Source organism: Schistocerca piceifrons, chromosome 1 (genome assembly GCF_021461385.2).
Source record: "Schistocerca piceifrons isolate TAMUIC-IGC-003096 chromosome 1, iqSchPice1.1, whole genome shotgun sequence".
NCBI classification, from domain to species: Eukaryota; Metazoa; Arthropoda; class Insecta; order Orthoptera; family Acrididae; genus Schistocerca; species Schistocerca piceifrons.
The window spans coordinates 2,824,825-2,847,166 of record NC_060138.1 but is presented as its reverse complement, the minus strand read 5'-3'; positions in this window follow the sequence as shown (position 1 = coordinate 2,847,166).

The following is a 22,342-nucleotide window of genomic DNA, read 5'->3' as shown; positions in this document are numbered from 1 at the left end:
ATTTGAGTGTTCCATCGTCATTAGGAGGCCCTGAACGTTAAAATTAACAATCAGTATAGCGTCGGATTCGAAAAACTAGACTCACAGGAGAACGAGCATAAGGTGCCCGAGGCAGCAATAGACCCTTGGAGAGATGTCGGCTGAATGACGATGTATTGAAACTAGACGCAATTTGAGTGTTCCATCGTTATTAGGAGGCCATTAACTTTAAAATTAAGCATCAGTTATGCGTCGGATTCGAAAATCTAGACTCACAGGAGACGGATCATAAGTTGCCCGAGGCAGCAATATCATCTTGTAGATAAGTCGGCTGGAGGACGATGTATTGAATCTCGACGTAATTTGAGTGTTGCATCGTCATTAGGAGGCGCTGAACGTTACAATTAACTATCAGTTTTGCGTCGGTTTCGAAAACCTAGACTCACAGGAGAACCACCATAAGGCGCCCGAGGCAGCAATAAACCCTTGGAGACAAGTTGACTGAAGGACGATGTATTGAATCTCGACGCAATTTGAGAGTTCCAAAGTCATTAAGAGGCACTGAACGGTACAATTAACAAGCAGTTTCGCGTCGGATTCGAAAATTTAGACTCACAGTGGATGGACCATATGGTGCCCGAGGCAAGACGGCTGGAGGACATGTATTGAATCTCGACGCAATTTGAGTGTTCCATCGTCGATTGGAGGCCCTGAGCGTTACAATTAACTATCAGTTTTGCGTTGGATTCTAAAATCTAGACTCACAGGAGAACGACCATAAGGTGCCCGAGGCAGCAATAGACCCTTGGAGACAAGTCGGCTGAATGACTATGTATTGAATCTCGACAAAAATTTAGTGTTTCATCGTCATTACGAGGCGCTGAAACTTACAATTAACTATGAGCAATGCGTCGGATTCGAAAATCTAGACTCACAGGAGAACGACCTTAAGGTGCCCGAGGCAGCAATAGACCCTTGGCGACTAGTCGGCTGGAGGCCGATGTATTGAATCTCGACGCAATTTGAATGTTCCATCTTCATTAAGAGGCGCTAAACGTAACAATTAACTATCAGTTTTGCGTCGGATACGAAAATCTACACTCACAAGAGACGGAACATATGGAGCCCGAGGCAGCTACATCCCCTTGGAGACAAGGCGGCTGGAGGACTATGTATTGAATCTCGACGTAATTTGAGTGTTCCATCATCATTAGGTGGCCCTTAACGTTACAATTAACTATCAGTTTCTCGTCTGATTCGAAAATTTAGACTCATAGGAGAACGACCATAAGGTGCCCGAGGCTTGAGGACGATGTATTGAATTTCGACGCAATTTGAGTGTTCCATCGTCATTAGGAGGCGCTGAACGTTTCAATTAACTATCAGTTATGCGTCGGATTCGAAAATTTAGACTCACAGGAGAACGACCATAAGGTGCCCGAGGCAGCAATAGACCCTTGGAGATAAGTCGGCTGGAGGTCGATGTATTGCATGTCGACGCAATTTGAGTGTTCCATCGTCATTAGGAGGTCATGAACGTTACAATTAACTGTCAGCTTTGCGTCGGATTCGAAAATCTAGACTCACAGGAGAACCACCATAAGGTGCCAGAGGCAACAAGAGACTCTTGGAGACAAGTCGGCTGGAGGACGATATATTGAATTTCGACGCAATTTGAGTGTTCCAACGTCATTAGGAGGCACTGAACGTTACAATTAACTTGCAGTTTCGCGTCGGATTCGAAAATCTACACTCACAGGAAACGGACCATATGGTACCCAAGGCAGCAATCGTCATTATGAGACCCTGAACGTTACAATTAACTATCAGTTTTTCGTCTGATTCGCAAATTTAGACTCACTGGAGAACGACGATAAGGTGCCCGAGGCAGCAATAGACCGTTGGAGACAAGTCGGCTGAATGACGATGTGTTTAACCTCGACGCAATCTGAGTGTTCCATCGTCATTAGGAGGCGCTGAACATTACAATTAACTAGCAGTTTCGCGTCGGATCCGAAAATCTTGACTCACAGATACAGCCCATATGGTGCCCAAGGCAGCAATATCCCCTTGGAGACAAGTCGGCTCGAGGACGATGTATTGAGACTCGACGCAATTTGAGTGTTCCATCGTTATTAGGAGGCTCTTAACGTTAGAATTAACTATAAGCTTTGCGTCTCATTCGAAAATTTAGACTCACAGGAGAACGACCATAAGGCGCCCGGGGCAGCAATTGACCCTTGGAGACAAGTCGGCTGAATGACGATGTATTGAATCTCGACGCAATTTGAGTGTTCCATCGTCATTACGAGGCACTGAACGTTACAATTAACTATCAGTTTTGCGTCGGATACGAAAATCTAGACTCACAGGAGACGAATCATATGGTGACCGATGCAGCAATATCCCCTTGGAGACAAGTCGGCTGGAGGACGATGTATTGATTCTGGACGTAATTTGAGTGTTCCATCGTCATTAGGAGGCCCTGAACGTTAAAATTAACAATCAGTTTAGTGTCGGATTCGAAAAAGTAGACTCACAGTAGAACGAGCATAAGGTGCCCGAGGCAGCAATAGACCCTTGGAGAGATGTCGGCTGAATGACGATTTATTGAAACTAGACGCAATTTGAGTGTTCCATCGTTATTAGGAGGCCATTAACATTACAATTAAGCATCAGTTATGCGTCGGATTCGAAAATCTAGACTGACAGGAGACGGATCATAAGTTGACCGAGTCAGCAATATCATCTTGTAGATAAGTCGGATGGAGGACGATGTATTGAATCTCGACGTAATTTGAGTGTTGCATCGTCATTAGGAGGCGCTGAACGTTACAATTAACTATCAGTTTTGGGTCGGATACGAAAATCTAGAGTTATAGGAGACGGACCATATGGTGCCCGAGGCAGCAATATGCGCTTGGAGACAAGTCGGCTGGAGGACGATGTATTGAATCCCGACGTAATTTGAGTGTTCCATCGTCATTAGGAGGCCCTGAGCTTTACAATTAACTATCAGTTTTGCGTCGGATTCGAAAATCTAGACTCTGAGGAGAACGACCATAAGGTGCCCGAGGCAGGAATAGACCCTTGGAGACAAGTCGGCTGGAGGTCGATATATTGCATCTCGACGCAATTTGAGTGTTCCATCATCATTAGAGTCCCTGAACGTTACAATTAACTATCAGTTTTGCGTCGGTTTCGAAAACCTAGACTCACAGGAGAACCACCATAAGGCGCCCGAGGCAGCAATAAACCCCTGGAGACAAGTTGACTGAAGGACGATGTATTGAATCTCGACGCAATTTGAGAGTTCCAAAGTCATTAAGAGGCACTGAACGTTTCAATTAACTATCAGTTATGCGTCGGATTCGAAAATTTAGACTCACAGGAGAACGACCATAAGGTGCCCGAGGCAGCAATAGACCCTTAGAGACAAGTCGGCTGGAGGTCGATGTATTGCATGTCGACGCAATTTGAGTGTTCCATCGTCATTAGGAGGTCATGAACGTTACAATTAACTGTCAGCTTTGCGTCGGATTCGAAAATCTAGACTCACAGGAGAACCACCATAAGGTGCCAGAGGCAACAAGAGACTCTTGGAGACAAGTCGGCTGGAGGACGATATATTGAATTTCGACGCAATTTGAGTGTTCCAACGTCATTAGGAGGCACTGAACGTTACAATTAACTTGCAGTTTCGCGTCGGATTCGAAAATCTACACTCACAGGAAACGGACCATATGGTACCCAAGGCAGCAATCGTCATTATGAGACCCTGAACGTTACAATTAACTATCAGTTTTTCGTCTGATTCGCAAATTTAGACTCACTGGAGAACGACGATAAGGTGCCCGAGGCAGGAATAGACCGTTGGAGACAAGTCGGCTGAATGACGACGTATTTAACCTCGACGCAATCTGATTGTTCCATCGTCATTAGGAGCCGCTGAACATTACAATTAACTAGCAGTTTCGCGTCGGATCCGAAAATCTTGACTCACAGATACAGCCCATATGGTGCCCAAGGCAGCAATATCCCCTTGGAGACAAGTCGGCTCGAGGACGATGTATTGAGACTCGACGCAATTTGAGTGTTCCATCGTTATTAGGAGGCTCTTAACGTTAGAATTAACTATAAGCTTTGCGTCTCATTCGAAAATTTAGACTCACAGGAGAACGACCATAAGGTGCCCCGAGGCAGCAATAAACCCTTGGAGACAAGTCGGCTGGAGGACGATGTATTGAATCTCGACGCAATTTGAGTGTTGATTCGCCATTAGGAGGCGCTGAACGTTACAATTAACTATCAGTTTTGCGTCGGATACGAAAATCTAGACTCACAGGAGAACGACCATAAGGTGCCCGGGGCAGCAATTGACCCTTGGAGACAAGTCGGCTGAATGACGATGTATTGAATCTCGACGCAATTTGAGTGTTCCATCGTCATTACGAGGCACTGAACGTTACAATTAACTATCAGTTTTGCGTCGGATACGAAAATCTAGACTCACAGGAGACGAATCATATGGTGACCGATGCAGCAATATCCCCTTGGAGACAAGACGGCTGGAGGACGATGTATTGATTCTGGACGTAATTTGAGTGTTCCATCGTCATTAGGAGGCCCTGAACGTTAAAATTAACAATCAGTTTAGCGTCGGATTCGAAAAAGTAGACTCACAGGAGAACGACGATAAGGTGCCCGAGGCAGCAATAGACCGTTGGAGACAAGTCGGCTGAATGACGATGTATTTAACCTCGACGCAATCTGAGTGTTCCATCGTCATTAGGAGGCGCTGAACGTTACAATTAACTAGCAGTTTCGCGTCGGATCCGAAAATCTTGACTCACAGATACAGCCCATATGGTGCCCAAGGCAGCAATATCCCCTTGGAGACAAGTCGGCTCGAGGACGATGTATTGAGACTCGACGCAATTTGAGTGTTCCATCGTCATTAGGAGGCTCTTAACGTTAGAATTAACTATAAGCTTTGCGTCTCATTCGAAAATTTAGACTCACAGGAGAACGACCATAAGGTGCCCGAGCAGCAATAGACCCTTGGAGACAAGTCGGCTGGAGGTCGGTGTATTGCATCTCGACGCAATTTGAGTGTTCCATCGTCATTAGGAGGTCAAGAACGTTACAATTAACTGTCAGCTATGCGTCGGATTCGAAAATCTAGACTCACAGGAGAACGACCATAAGGTGCCCGGGGCAGCAATTGACCCTTGGAGACAAGTCGGCTGAATGACGATGTATTGAATCTCGACGCAATTTGAGTGTTCCATCGTCATTACGATGCACTGAACGTTACAATTAACTATCCGTTTTGCGTCGGATACGAAAATCTAGACTCACAGGAGACGAATCATATGGTGACCGATGCAGCAATATCCTCTTGGAGACAAGTCGGCTGGAGGACGATGTATTGATTCTGGACGTAATTTGAGTGTTCCATCGTCATTAGGAGGCCCTGAACGTTAAAATTAACAATCAGTATAGCGTCGGATTCGAAAAACTAGACTCACAGGAGAACGAGCATAAGGTGCCCGAGGCAGCAATAGACCCTTGGAGAGATGTCGGCTGAATGACGATGTATTGAAACTAGACGCAATTTGAGTGTTCCATCGTTATTAGGAGGCCATTAACTTTACAAATAAGCATCAGTTATGCGTCGGATTCGAAAATCTAGACTCACAGGAGACGGATCATAAGTTGCCCGAGGCAGCAATATCATCTTGTAGATAAGTCGGCTGGAGGACGATGTATTGAATCTCGACGTAATTTGAGTGTTGCATCGTCATTAGGAGGCGCTGAACGTTACAATTAACTATCAGTTTTGCGTCGGTTTCGAAAACCTAGACTCACAGGAGAACCACCATAAGGCGCCCGAGGCAGCAATAAACCCTTGGAGACAAGTTGACTGAAGGACGATGTATTGAATCTCGACGCAATTTGAGAGTTCCAAAGTCATTAAGAGGCACTGAACGGTACAATTAACTAGCAGTTTCGCGTCGGATTCGAAAATTTAGACTCACAGTGGATGGACCATATGGTGCCCAAGGTAAGACGGCTGGAGGACATGTATTGAATCTCGACGCAATTTGAGTGTTCCATCGTCGATTGGAGGGCCTGAGCGTTACAATTAACTATCAGTTTTGCGTTGGATTCTAAAATCTAGACTCACAGGAGAACGACCATAAGGTGCCCGAGGCAGCAATAGACCCTTGGAGACAAGTCGGCTGAATGACTATGTATTGAATCTCGACAAAAATTTAGTGTTTCATCGTCATTACGAGGCGCTGAAACTTACAATTAACTATGAGCAATGCGTCGGATTCGAAAATCTAGACTCACAGGAGAACGACCTTAAGGTGCCCGAGGCAGCAATAGACCCTTGGCGACTAGTCGGCTGGAGGCCGATGTATTGAATCTCGACGCAATTTGAATGTTCCATCTTCATTAAGAGGCGCTAAACGTAACAATTAACTATCAGTTTTGCGTCGGATACGAAAATCTACACTCACAAGAGACGGAACATATGGAGCCCGAGGCAGCTACATCCCCTTGGAGACAAGGCGGCTGGAGGACTATGTATTGAATCTCGACGTAATTTGAGTGTTCCATCATCATTAGGTGGCCCTTAACGTTACAATTAACTATCAGTTTCTCGTCTGATTCGAAAATTTAGACTCATAGGAGAACGACCATTAGGTGCCCGAGGCTTGAGGACGATGTATTGAATTTCGACGCAATTTGAGTGTTCCATCGTCATTAGGAGGCGCTGAACGTTTCAATTAACTATCAGTTATGCGTCGGATTCGAAAATTTAGACTCACAGGAGAACGACCATAAGGTGCCCGAGGCAGCAATAGACCCTTGGAGATAAGTCGGCTGGAGGTCGATGTATTGCATGTCGACGCAATTTGAGTGTTCCATCGTCATTAGGAGGTCATGAACGTTACAATTAACTGTCAGCTTTGCGTCGGATTCGAAAATCTAGACTCACAGGAGAACCACCATAAGGTGCCAGAGGCAACAAGAGACTCTTGGAGACAAGTCGGCTGGAGGACGATATATTGAATTTCGACGCAATTTGAGTGTTCCAACGTCATTAGGAGGCACTGAACGTTACAATTAACTTGCAGTTTCGCGTCGGATTCGAAAATCTACACTCACAGGAAACGGACCATATGGTACCCAAGGCAGCAATCGTCATTATGAGACCCTGAACGTTACAATTAACTATCAGTTTTTCGTCTGATTCGCAAATTTAGACTCACTGGAGAACGACGATAAGGTGCCCGAGGCAGCAATAGACCGTTGGAGACAAGTCGGCTGAATGACGATGTGTTTAACCTCGACGCAATCTGAGTGTTCCATCGTCATTAGGAGGCGCTGAACATTACAATTAACTAGCAGTTTCGCGTCGGATCCGAAAATCTTGACTCACAGATACAGCCCATATGGTGCCCAAGGCAGCAATATCCCCTTGGAGACAAGTCGGCTCGAGGACGATGTATTGAGACTCGACGCAATTTGAGTGTTCCATCGTTATTAGGAGGCTCTTAACGTTAGAATTAACTATAAGCTTTGCGTCTCATTCGAAAATTTAGACTCACAGGAGAACGACCATAAGGCGCCCGGGGCAGCAATTGACCCTTGGAGACAAGTCGGCTGAATGACGATGTATTGAATCTCGACGCAATTTGAGTGTTCCATCGTCATTACGAGGCACTGAACGTTACAATTAACTATCAGTTTTGCGTCGGATACGAAAATCTAGACTCACAGGAGACGAATCATATGGTGACCGATGCAGCAATATCCCCTTGGAGACAAGTCGGCTGGAGGACGATGTATTGATTCTGGACGTAATTTGAGTGTTCCATCGTCATTAGGAGGCCCTGAACGTTAAAATTAACAATCAGTTTAGCGTCGGATTCGAAAAAGTAGACTCACAGTAGAACGAGCATAAGGTGCCCGAGGCAGCAATAGACCCTTGGAGAGATGTCGGCTGAATGACGATTTATTGAAACTAGACGCAATTTGAGTGTTCCATCGTTATTAGGAGGCCATTAACATTACAATTAAGCATCAGTTATGCGTCGGATTCGAAAATCTAGACTGACAGGAGACGGATCATAAGTTGACCGAGTCAGCAATATCATCTTGTAGATAAGTCGGATGGAGGACGATGTATTGAATCTCGACGTAATTTGAGTGTTGCATCGTCATTAGGAGGCGCTGAACGTTACAATTAACTATCAGTTTTGGGTCGGATACGAAAATCTAGAGTTATAGGAGACGGACCATATGGTGCCCGAGGCAGCAATATGCGCTTGGAGACAAGTCGGCTGGAGGACGATGTATTGAATCCCGACGTAATTTGAGTGTTCCATCGTCATTAGGAGGCCCTGAGCTTTACAATTAACTATCAGTTTTGCGTCGGATTCGAAAATCTAGACTCTGAGGAGAACGACCATAAGGTGCCCGAGGCAGGAATAGACCCTTGGAGACAAGTCGGCTGGAGGTCGATATATTGCATCTCGACGCAATTTGAGTGTTCCATCATCATTAGAGTCCCTGAACGTTACAATTAACTATCAGTTTTGCGTCGGTTTCGAAAACCTAGACTCACAGGAGAACCACCATAAGGCGCCCGAGGCAGCAATAAACCCCTGGAGACAAGTTGACTGAAGGACGATGTATTGAATCTCGACGCAATTTGAGAGTTCCAAAGTCATTAAGAGGCACTGAACGTTTCAATTAACTATCAGTTATGCGTCGGATTCGAAAATTTAGACTCACAGGAGAACGACCATAAGGTGCCCGAGGCAGCAATAGACCCTTGGAGACAAGTCGGCTGGAGGTCGATGTATTGCATGTCGACGCAATTTGAGTGTTCCATCGTCATTAGGAGGTCATGAACGTTACAATTAACTGTCAGCTTTGCGTCGGATTCGAAAATCTAGACTCACAGGAGAACCACCATAAGGTGCCAGAGGCAACAAGAGACTCTTGGAGACAAGTCGGCTGGAGGACGATATATTGAATTTCGACGCAATTTGAGTGTTCCAACGTCATTAGGAGGCACTGAACGTTACAATTAACTTGCAGTTTCGCGTCGGATTCGAAAATCTACACTCACAGGAAACGGACCATATGGTACCCAACGCAGCAATCGTCATTATGAGACCCTGAACGTTACAATTAACTATCAGTTTTTCGTCTGATTCGCAAATTTAGACTCACTGGAGAACGACGATAAGGTGCCCGAGGCAGGAATAGAAAGTCGGCTGAATGACGACGTATTTAACCTCGACGCAAATCTGATTGTTCCATCGTCATTAGGAGCCGCTGAACATTACAATTAACTAGCAGTTTCGCGTGCGATCCGAAAATCTTGACTCACAGATACAGCCCATATGGTGCCCAAGGCAGCAATATCCCCTTGGAGACAAGTCGGCTCGAGGACGATGTATTGAGACTCGACGCAATTTGAGTGTTCCGATCGTTATTAGGAGGCTCTTAACGTTAGAATTAACTATAAGCTTTGCGTCTCATTCGAAAATTTAGACTCACAGGAGAAGCGACCATAAGGTGCCCGAGGCAGCAATAAACCCTTGGAGACAAGTCGGCTGGAGGACGATGTATTGAATCTCGACGCCATTTGAGTGTTGATTCGCCATTAGGAAGGCGCTGAACGTTACAATTAACTATCAGTTTTGCGTCGGATACGAAATCTAGACTCACAGAGGAGAACGACCATAAGGTGGCCCGGGGGCAGCAATTGACCCTTGGAGACAAGTCGGCTGAATGACGATGTATTGAATCTCGACGCAATTTGAGTGTTCCATCGTCATTACGAGGCCACTGAACGTTACAATTAACTATCAGTTTTGCGTCGGGATACGAAAATCTAGACTGCACAGGAGACGAATCATATGGTGACCGATGCTAGCAATATCCCCTTGGAGACAAGACGGCTGGAGGACGATGTATTGATTCCGGACGTAATTTGAGTGTTCCATCGTCATTAGGAGGCCCTGAACGTTAAAATTAACAATCAGTTTAGCGTCGGATTCGAAAAAGTAGACTCACAGGAGAACGACGATAAGGTGCCCGAGGCAGCAATAGACCGTTGGAGACAAGTCGGCTGAATGACGATGTATTGAAACTAGACGCAATTTGAGTGTTCCATCGTTATTAGGAGGCCATTAACATTACAATTAAGCATCAGTTATGCGTCGGTTTCGAAAATCTAGACTGACAGGAGACGGATCATAAGTTGCCCGAGGCAGCAATATCATCTTGTAGATAAGTCGGCTGGAGGACGATGTATTGAATCTCGACGTAATTTGAGTGTTGCATCGTCATGAGGAGGCGCTGAACGTTACAATTAACTATCAGTTTTGGGTCGGATACGAAAATCTAGAGTCATAGGAGACGGACCATATGCTGCCCGAGGCAGCAATATGCGCTTGGAGACAAGTCGGCTGGAGGACGATGTATTGAATCCCGACGTAATTTGAGTGTTCCATCGTCATTAGGAGGCCCTGAGCTTTACAATTAACTATCAGTTTTGCGTCGGATTCGAAAATCTAGACTCTGAGGAGAACGACCATAAGGTGCCCGAGGCAGCAATAGACCCTTGGAGACAAGTCGGCTGGAGGTCGATATATTGCATCTCGACGCAATTTGAGTGTTCCATCATCATTAGAGTCCCTGAACGTTACAATTAACTATCAGTTTTGCGTCGGTTTCGAAAACCTAGATTCACAGGAGAACCACCATAAGGCGCCCGAGGCAGCAATAAACCCTTGGAGACAAGTTGACTGAAGGACGATGTATTGAATCTCGACGCAATTTGAGAGTTCCAAAGTCATTAAGAGGCACTGAACGTTTCAATTAACTATCAGTTATGCGTCGGATTCGAAAATTTAGACTCACAGGAGAACGACCATAAGGTGCCCGAGGCAGCAATAGACCCTTGGAGACAAGTCGGCTGGAGGTCGATGTATTGCATGTCGACGCAATTTGAGTGTTCCATCGTCATTAGGAGGTCATGAACGTTACAATTAACTGTCAGCTTTGCGTCGGATTCGAAAATCTAGACTCACAGGAGAACCACCATAAGGTGCCAGAGGCAACAAGAGACTCTTGGAGACAAGTCGGCTGGAGGACGATATATTGAATTTCGACGCAATTTGAGTGTTCCAACGTCATTAGGAGGCACTGAACGTTACAATTAACTTGCAGTTTCGCGTCGGATTCGAAAATCTACACTCACAGGAAACGGACCATATGGTACCCAAGGCAGCAATCGTCATTATGAGACCCTGAACGTTACAATTAACTATCAGTTTTTCGTCTGATTCGCAAATTTAGACTCACTGGAGAACGACGATAAGGTGCCCGAGGCAGGAATAGACCGTTGGAGACAAGTCGGCTGAATGACGACGTATTTAACCTCGACGCAATCTGAGTGTTCCTTCGTCATTAGGGGCCGCTGAACATTACAATTAACTAGCAGTTTCGCGTCGGATCCGAAAATCTTGACTCACAGATACAGCCCATATGGTGCCCAAGGCAGCAATATCCCCTTGGAGACAAGTCGGCTCGAGGACGATGTATTGAGACTCGACGCAATTTGAGTGTTCCATCGTTATTAGGAGGCTCTTAACGTTAGTATTAACTATAAGCTTTGCGTCTCATTCGAAAATTTAGACTCACAGGGAGAACGACCATGAGGTGCCCGAGGCAGCAATAAACCCTTGGAGACAAGTCGGCTGGAGGACGATGTATTGAATCTCGACGCAATTTGAGTGTTGATTCGCCATTAGGAGGCGCTGAACGTTACAAATAACTATCAGTTTTGCGTCGGATACGAAAATCTAGACTCACAGGAGAACGACCATAAGGTGCCCGGGCCAGCAATTGACCCTTGGAGACAAGTCGGCTGAATGACGATGTATTGAATCTCGACGCAATTTGAGTGTTCCATCGTCATTACGAGGCACTGAACGTTACAATTAACTATCAGTTTTGCGTCGGATACGAAAATCTAGACTCACAGGAGATGAATCATATGGTGACCGATGCAGCAATATCCCCTTGGAGACAAGACGGCTGGAGGACGATGTATTGATTCTGGACGTAATTTGAGTGTTCCATCGTCATTAGGAGGCCCTGAACGTTAAAATTAACAATCAGTTTAGCGTCGGATTCGAAAAAGTAGACTCACAGGAGAACGACGATAAGGTGCCCGAGGCAGCAATAGACCCTTGGAGACTAGTCGGCTGGAGGCCGATGTATTGAATCTCGACGTAATTTGAGTGTTGCATCATCATGAGGAGGCGCTGAACGTTACAATTAACTATCAGTTTTGGGTCGGATACGAAAATCTAGAGTCATAGGAGACGGACCATATGCTGCCCGAGGCAGCAATATGCGCTTGGAGACAAGTCGGCTGGAGGACGATGTATTGAATCTCGACGCAATTTGAGAGTTCCAAAGTCATTAAGAGGCACTGAACGGGACAATTAACTAGCAGTTTCGCGTCGGATTCGAAAATTTAGACTCACAGGAGATGGACCATATGGTGCCCAAGGCAAGACGGCTGGAGGACATGTATTGAATCTCGACGCAATTTGAGTGTTTCATCGTCGATTGGAGGCCCTGAACGTTACAATTAACTATCAGTTTTGCGTTGGATTCTAAAATCTACTCACAGGAGAACGACCATAAGGTGCCCGTGGCAGCAATAAACCCTTGGAGACAAGTCGGCTGAATGACTATGTATTGAACCTCGACAAAAATTTAGTGTTCCATCGTCATTACGAGGCGCTGAACGTTACAATTAACTATGAGCAATGCGTCGGATTCGAAAATCTAGACTCACAGGAGAACGACCTTAAGGTGCCCGAGGCAGCAATAGACCCTTGGAGACTAGTCGGCTGGAGGCCGATGTATTGAATCTCGACGCAATTTGAGTGTTCCATCGTCATTAAGAGGCGCTGAACGTAACAGTTAACTATCAGATTCTCGTCTGATTCGAAAATTTAGACTCATAGGAGAACGACCATAAGGTGCCCGAGGCATCAATAGACCCTTGGTGACAAGTCGGCTTGAGGACGATGAATTGAATTTCGACGCAATTTGAGTGTTCCATCGTCATTAGCAGGCGCTGAACGTTTCAATTAACTATCAGTTATGCGTCGGATTCGAAAATTTAGACTCACAGGAGAACGACCATAAGGTGCCCGAGGCAGCAATAGACCCTTGGAGACAAGTCGGCTGGAGGTCGATGTATTGCATGTCGACGCAATTTGAGTGTTCCATCGTCATTAGGAGGTCATGAAAGTTACAATTAACTGTCAGCTTTGCGTCGGATTCGAAAATCTAGACTCACAGGAGAACCACCATAAGGTGCCAGAGGCAACAAGAGACTCTTGGAGACAAGTCGGCTGGAGGACGATATATTGAATTTCGACGCAATTTGAGTGTTCCAACGTCATTAGGAGGCACTGAACGTTACAATTAACTTGCAGTTTCGCGTCGGATTCGAAAATCTACACTCACAGGAGACGGACCATATGGCACCCAAGGCAGCAATCGTCATTATGAGACGCTGAACGTGACAATTAACTATCGGTTTTTCGTCTGATTCGCAAATTTAGACTCACTGGAGAACGACGATAAGGTGCCCGAGGCAGCAATAGACCCTTGGAGACAAGTCGGCTGAATGACGATGTATTTAACCTCGACGCAATCTGAGTGTTCCATCATCATTAGAGTCCCTGAACGTTACAATTAACTATCAGTTTTGCGTCGGTTTCGAAAACCTAGATTCACAGGAGAACCACCATAAGGCGCCCGAGGCAGCAATAAACCCTTGGAGACAAGTTGACTGAAGGACGATGTATTGAATCTCGACGCAATTTGAGAGTTCCAAAGTCATTAAGAGGCACTGAACGTTTCAATTAACTATCAGTTATGCGTCGGATTCGAAAATTTAGACTCACAGGAGAACGACCATAAGGTGCCCGAGGCAGCAATAGACCCTTGGAGACAAGTCGGCTGGAGGTCGATGTATTGCATGTCGACGCAATTTGAGTGTTCCATCGTCATTAGGAGGTCATGAACGTTACAATTAACTGTCAGCTTTGCGTCGGATTCGAAAATCTAGACTCACAGGAGAACCACCATAAGGTGCCAGAGGCAACAAGAGACTCTTGGAGACAAGTCGGCTGGAGGACGATATATTGAATTTCGACGCAATTTGAGTGTTCCAACGTCATTAGGAGGCACTGAACGTTACAATTAACTTGCAGTTTCGCATCGGATTCGAAAATCTACACTCACAGGAAACGGACCATATGGTACCCAAGGCAGCAATCGTCATTATGAGACCCTGAACGTTACAATTAACTATCAGTTTTTCGTCTGATTCGCAAATTTAGACTCACTGGAGAACGACGATAAGGTGCCCGAGGCAGGAATAGACCGTTGGAGACAAGTCGGCTGAATGACGACGTATTTAACCTCGACGCAATCTGAGTGTTCCTTCGTCATTAGGAGCCGCTGAACATTACAATTAACTAGCAGTTTCGCGTCGGATCCGAAAATCTTGACTCACAGATACAGCCCATATGGTGCCCAAGGCAGCAATATCCCCTTGGAGACAAGTCGGCTCGAGGACGATGTATTGAGACTCGACGCAATTTGAGTGTTCCATCGTTATTAGGAGGCTCTTAACGTTAGTATTAACTATAAGCTTTGCGTCTCATTCGAAAATTTAGACTCACAGGAGAACGACCATGAGGTGCCCGAGGCAGCAATAAACCCTTGGAGACAAGTCGGCTGGAGGACGATGTATTGAATCTCGACGCAATTTGAGTGTTGATTCGCCATTAGGAGGCGCTGAACGTTACAAATAACTATCAGTTTTGCGTCGGATACGAAAATCTAGACTCACAGGAGAACGACCATAAGGTGCCCGGGCCAGCAATTGACCCTTGGAGACAAGTCGGCTGAATGACGATGTATTGAATCTCGACGCAATTTGAGTGTTCCATCGTCATTACGAGGCACTGAACGTTACAATTAACTATCAGTTTTGCGTCGGATACGAAAATCTAGACTCACAGGAGATGAATCATATGGTGACCGATGCAGCAATATCCCCTTGGAGACAAGACGGCTGGAGGACGATGTATTGATTCTGGACGTAATTTGAGTGTTCCATCGTCATTAGGAGGCCCTGAACGTTAAAATTAACAATCAGTTTAGCGTCGGATTCGAAAAAGTAGACTCACAGGAGAACGACGATAAGGTGCCCGAGGCAGCAATAGACCCTTGGAGACTAGTCGGCTGGAGGCCGATGTATTGAATCTCGACGCAATTTGAGTGTTCCATCATCATTAGAGTCCCTGAACGTTACAATTAACTATCAGTTTTGCGTCGGTTTCGAAAACCTAGATTCACAGGAGAACCACCATAAGGCGCCCGAGGCAGCAATAAACCCTTGGAGACAAGTTGACTGAAGGACGATGTATTGAATCTCGACGCAATTTGAGAGTTCCAAAGTCATTAAGAGGCACTGAACGTTTCAATTAACTATCAGTTATGCGTCGGATTCGAAAATTTAGACTCACAGGAGAACGACCATAAGGTGCCCGAGGCAGCAATAGACCCTTGGAGACAAGTCGGCTGGAGGTCGATGTATTGCATGTCGACGCAATTTGAGTGTTCCATCGTCATTAGGAGGTCATGAACGTTACAATTAACTGTCAGCTTTGCGTCGGATTCGAAAATCTAGACTCACAGGAGAACCACCATAAGGTGCCAGAGGCAACAAGAGACTCTTGGAGACAAGTCGGCTGGAGGACGATATATTGAATTTCGACGCAATTTGAGTGTTCCAACGTCATTAGGAGGCACTGAACGTTACAATTAACTTGCAGTTTCGCGTCGGATTCGAAAATCTACACTCACAGGAAACGGACCATATGGTACCCAAGGCAGCAATCGTCATTATGAGACCCTGAACGTTACAATTAACTATCAGTTTTTCGTCTGATTCGCAAATTTAGACTCACTGGAGAACGACGATAAGGTGCCCGAGGCAGGAATAGACCGCAATTTGAGTGTTGATTCGCCATTAGGAGGCGCTGAACGTTACAAATAACTATCAGTTTTGCGTCGGATACGAAAATCTAGACTCACAGGAGAACGACCATAAGGTGCCCGGGCCAGCAATTGACCCTTGGAGACAAGTCGGCTGAATGACGATGTATTGAATCTCGACGCAATTTGAGTGTTCCATCGTCATTACGAGGCACTGAACGTTACAATTAACTATCAGTTTTGCGTCGGATACGAAAATCTAGACTCACAGGAGATGAATCATATGGTGACCGATGCAGCAATATCCCCTTGGAGACAAGACGGCTGGAGGACGATGTATTGATTCTGGACGTAATTTGAGTGTTCCATCGTCATTAGGAGGCCCTGAACGTTAAAATTAACAATCAGTTTAGCGTCGGATTCGAAAAAGTAGACTCACAGGAGAACGACGATAAGGTGCCCGAGGCAGCAATAGACCCTTGGAGACTAGTCGGCTGGAGGCCGATGTATTGAATCTCGACGTAATTTGAGTGTTGCATCATCATGAGGAGGCGCTGAACGTTACAATTAACTATCAGTTTTGGGTCGGATACGAAAATCTAGAGTCATAGGAGACGGACCATATGCTGCCCGAGGCAGCAATATGCGCTTGGAGACAAGTCGGCTGGAGGACGATGTATTGAATCTCGACGCAATTTGAGAGTTCCAAAGTCATTAAGAGGCACTGAACGGGACAATTAACTAGCAGTTTCGCGTCGGATTCGAAAATTTAGACTCACAGGAGATGGACCATATGGTGCCCAAGGCAAGACGGCTGGAGGACATGTATTGAATCTCGACGCAATTTGAGTGTTTCATCGTCGATTGGAGGCCCTGAACGTTACAATTAACTATCAGTTTTGCGTTGGATTCTAAAATCTACTCACAGGAGAACGACCATAAGGTGCCCGTGGCAGCAATAAACCCTTGGAGACAAGTCGGCTGAATGACTATGTATTGAACCTCGACAAAAATTTAGTGTTCCATCGTCATTACGAGGCGCTGAACGTTACAATTAACTATGAGCAATGCGTCGGATTCGAAAATCTAGACTCACAGGAGAACGACCTTAAGGTGCCCGAGGCAGCAATAGACCCTTGGAGACTAGTCGGCTGGAGGCCGATGTATTGAATCTCGACGCAATTTGAGTGTTCCATCGTCATTAAGAGGCGCTGAACGTAACAGTTAACTATCAGATTCTCGTCTGATTCGAAAATTTAGACTCATAGGAGAACGACCATAAGGTGCCCGAGGCATCAATAGACCCTTGGTGACAAGTCGGCTTGAGGACGATGAATTGAATTTCGACGCAATTTGAGTGTTCCATCGTCATTAGCAGGCGCTGAACGTTTCAATTAACTATCAGTTATGCGTCGGATTCGAAAATTTAGACTCACAGGAGAACGACCATAAGGTGCCCGAGGCAGCAATAGACCCTTGGAGACAAGTCGGCTGGAGGTCGATGTATTGCATGTCGACGCAATTTGAGTGTTCCATCGTCATTAGGAGGTCATGAAAGTTACAATTAACTGTCAGCTTTGCGTCGGATTCGAAAATCTAGACTCACAGGAGAACCACCATAAGGTGCCAGAGGCAACAAGAGACTCTTGGAGACAAGTCGGCTGGAGGACGATATATTGAATTTCGACGCAATTTGAGTGTTCCAACGTCATTAGGAGGCACTGAACGTTACAATTAACTTGCAGTTTCGCGTCGGATTCGAAAATCTACACTCACAGGAGACGGACCATATGGCACCCAAGGCAGCAATCGTCATTATGAGACGCTGAACGTGACAATTAACTATCGGTTTTTCGTCTGATTCGCAAATTTAGACTCACTGGAGAACGACGATAAGGTGCCCGAGGCAGCAATAGACCCTTGGAGACAAGTCGGCTGAATGACGATGTATTTAACCTCGACGCAATCTGAGTGTTCCATCGTCATTAGGAGGCGCTGAACGTTACAATTAACTAGCAGTTTCGCGTCGGATCCGAAAATCTTGACTCACAGATACAGCCCATATGGTGCCCAAGGCAGCAATATCCCCTTGGAGACAAGTCGGCTCGAGGACGATGTATTGAGACTCGACGCAATTTGAGTGTTCCATCGTCATTAGGAGGCTCTTAACGTTAGAATTAACTATAAGCTTTGCGTCTCATTCGAAAATTTAGACTCACAGGAGAACGACCATAAGGTGCCCGAGGCAGCAATAGACCCTTGGAGACAAGTCGGCTGGAGGTCGGTGTATTGCATCTCGACGCAATTTGAGTGTTCCATCGTCATTAGGAGGTCAAGAACGTTACAATTAACTGTCAGCTATGCGTCGGATTCGAAAATCTAGACTCACAGGAGAACGACCATAAGGTGCCCGGGGCAGCAATTGACCCTTGGAGACAAGTCGGCTGAATGACGATGTATTGAATCTCGACGCAATTTGAGTGTTCCATCGTCATTACGAGGCACTGAACGTTACAATTAACTATCCGTTTTGCGTCGGATACGAAAATCTAGACTCACAGGAGACGAATCATATGGTGACCGATGCAGCAATATCCCCTTGGAGACAAGTCGGCTGGAGGACGATGTATTGATTCTGGACGTAATTTGAGTGTTCCATCGTCATTAGGAGGCCCTGAACGTTAAAATTAACAATCAGTATAGCGTCGGATTCGAAAAACTAGACTCACAGGAGAACGAGCATAAGGTGCCCGAGGCAGCAATAGACCCTTGGAGAGATGTCGGCTGAATGACGATGTATTGAAACTAGACGCAATTTGAGTGTTCCATCGTTATTAGGAGGCCATTAACTTTACAATTAAGCATCAGTTATGCGTCGGATTCGAAAATCTAGACTCACAGGAGACGGATCATAAGTTGCCCGAGGCAGCAATATCATCTTGTAGATAAGTCGGCTGGAGGACGATGTATTGAATCTCGACGTAATTTGAGTGTTGCATCGTCATTAGGAGGCGCTGAACGTTACAATTAACTATCAGTTTTGCGTCGGTTTCGAAAACCTAGACTCACAGGAGAACCACCATAAGGCGCCCGAGGCAGCAATAAACCCTTGGAGACAAGTTGACTGAAGGACGATGTATTGAATCTCGACGCAATTTGAGAGTTCCAAAGTCATTAAGAGGCACTGAACGGTACAATTAACTAGCAGTTTCGCGTCGGATTCGAAAATTTAGACTCACAGTGGATGGACCATATGGTGCCCAAGGCAAGACGGCTGGAGGACATGTATTGAATCTCGACGCAATTTGAGTGTTCCATCGTCGATTGGAGGCCCTGAGCGTTACAATTAACTATCAGTTTTGCGTTGGATTCTAAAATCTAGACTCACAGGAGAACGACCATAAGGTGCCCGAGGCAGCAATAGACCCTTGGAGACAAGTCGGCTGAATGACTATGTATTGAATCTCGACAAAAATTTAGTGTTTCATCGTCATTACGAGGCGCTGAAACTTACAATTAACTATGAGCAATGCGTCGGATTCGAAAATCTAGACTCACAGGAGAACGACCTTAAGGTGCCCGAGGCAGCAATAGACCCTTGGCGACTAGTCGGCTGGAGGCCGATGTATTGAATCTCGACGCAATTTGAATGTTCCATCTTCATTAAGAGGCGCTAAACGTAACAATTAACTATCAGTTTTGCGTCGGATACGAAAATCTACACTCACAAGAGACGGAACATATGGAGCCCGAGGCAGCTACATCCCCTTGGAGACAAGGCGGCTGGAGGACTATGTATTGAATCTCGACGTAATTTGAGTGTTCCATCATCATTAGGTGGCCCTTAACGTTACAATTAACTATCAGTTTCTCGTCTGATTCGAAAATTTAGACTCATAGGAGAACGACCATAAGGTGCCCGAGGCTTGAGGACGATGTATTGAATTTCGACGCAATTTGAGTGTTCCATCGTCATTAGGAGGCGCTGAACGTTTCAATTAACTATCAGTTATGCGTCGGATTCGAAAATTTAGACTCACAGGAGAACGACCATAAGGTGCCCGAGGCAGCAATAGACCCTTGGAGATAAGTCGGCTGGAGGTCGATGTATTGCATGTCGACGCAATTTGAGTGTTCCATCGTCATTAGGAGGTCATGAACGTTACAATTAACTGTCAGCTTTGCGTCGGATTCGAAAATCTAGACTCACAGGAGAACCACCATAAGGTGCCAGAGGCAACAAGAGACTCTTGGAGACAAGTCGGCTGGAGGACGATATATTGAATTTCGACGCAATTTGAGTGTTCCAACGTCATTAGGAGGCACTGAACGTTACAATTAACTTGCAGTTTCGCGTCGGATTCGAAAATCTACACTCACAGGAAACGGACCATATGGTACCCAAGGCAGCAATCGTCATTATGAGACCCTGAACGTTACAATTAACTATCAGTTTTTCGTCTGATTCGCAAATTTAGACTCACTGGAGAACGACGATAAGGTGCCCGAGGCAGCAATAGACCGTTGGAGACAAGTCGGCTGAATGACGATGTGTTTAACCTCGACGCAATCTGAGTGTTCCATCGTCATTAGGAGGCGCTGAACATTACAATTAACTAGCAGTTTCGCGTCGGATCCGAAAATCTTGACTCACAGATACAGCCCATATGGTGCCCAAGGCAGCAATATCCCCTTGGAGACAAGTCGGCTCGAGGACGATGTATTGAGACTCGACGCAATTTGAGTGTTCCATCGTTATTAGGAGGCTCTTAACGTTAGAATTAACTATCAGCTTTGCGTCTCATTCGAAAATTTAGACTCACAGGAGAACGACCATAAGGCGCCCGGGGCAGCAATTGACCCTTGGAGACAAGTCGGCTGAATGACGATGTATTGAATCTCGACGCAATTTGAGTGTTCCATCGTCATTACGAGGCACTGAACGTTACAATTAACTATCAGTTTTGCGTCGGATACGAAAATCTAGACTCACAGGAGACGAATCATATGGTGACCGATGCAGCAATATCCCCTTGGAGACAAGTCGGCTGGAGGACGATGTATTGATTCTGGACGTAATTTGAGTGTTCCATCGTCATTAGGAGGCCCTGAACGTTAAAATTAACAATCAGTTTAGCGTCCGATTCGAAAAAGTAGACTCACAGTAGAACGAGCATAAGGTGCCCGAGGCAGCAATAGACCCTTGGAGAGATGTCGGCTGAATGACGATTTATTGAAACTAGACGCAATTTGAGTGTTCCATCGTTATTAGGAGGCCATTAACATTACAATTAAGCATCAGTTATGCGTCGGATTCGAAAATCTAGACTGACAGGAGACGGATCATAAGTTGACCGAGTCAGCAATATCATCTTGTAGATAAGTCGGATGGAGGACGATGTATTGAATCTCGACGTAATTTGAGTGTTGCATCGTCATTAGGAGGCGCTGAACGTTACAATTAACTATCAGTTTTGGGTCGGATACGAAAATCTAGAGTTATAGGAGACGGACCATATGGTGCCCGAGGCAGCAATATGCGCTTGGAGACAAGTCGGCTGGAGGACGATGTATTGAATCCCGACGTAATTTGAGTGTTCCATCGTCATTAGGAGGCCCTGAGCTTTACAATTAACTATCAGTTTTGCGTCGGATTCGAAAATCTAGACTCTGAGGAGAACGACCATAAGGTGCCCGAGGCAGGAATAGACCCTTGGAGACAAGTCGGCTGGAGGTCGATATATTGCATCTCGACGCAATTTGAGTGTTCCATCATCATTAGAGTCCCTGAACGTTACAATTAACTATCAGTTTTGCGTCGGTTTCGAAAACCTAGACTCACAGGAGAACCACCATAAGGCGCCCGAGGCAGCAATAAACCCCTGGAGACAAGTTGACTGAAGGACGATGTATTGAATCTCGACGCAATTTGAGAGTTCCAAAGTCATTAAGAGGCACTGAACGTTTCAATTAACTATCAGTTATGCGTCGGATTCGAAAATTTAGACTCACAGGAGAACGACCATAAGGTGCCCGAGGCAGCAATAGACCCTTGGAGACAAGTCGGCTGGAGGTCGATGTATTGCATGTCGACGCAATTTGAGTGTTCCATCGTCATTAGGAGGTCATGAACGTTACAATTAACTGTCAGCTTTGCGTCGGATTCGAAAATCTAGACTCACAGGAGAACCACCATAAGGTGCCAGAGGCAACAAGAGACTCTTGGAGA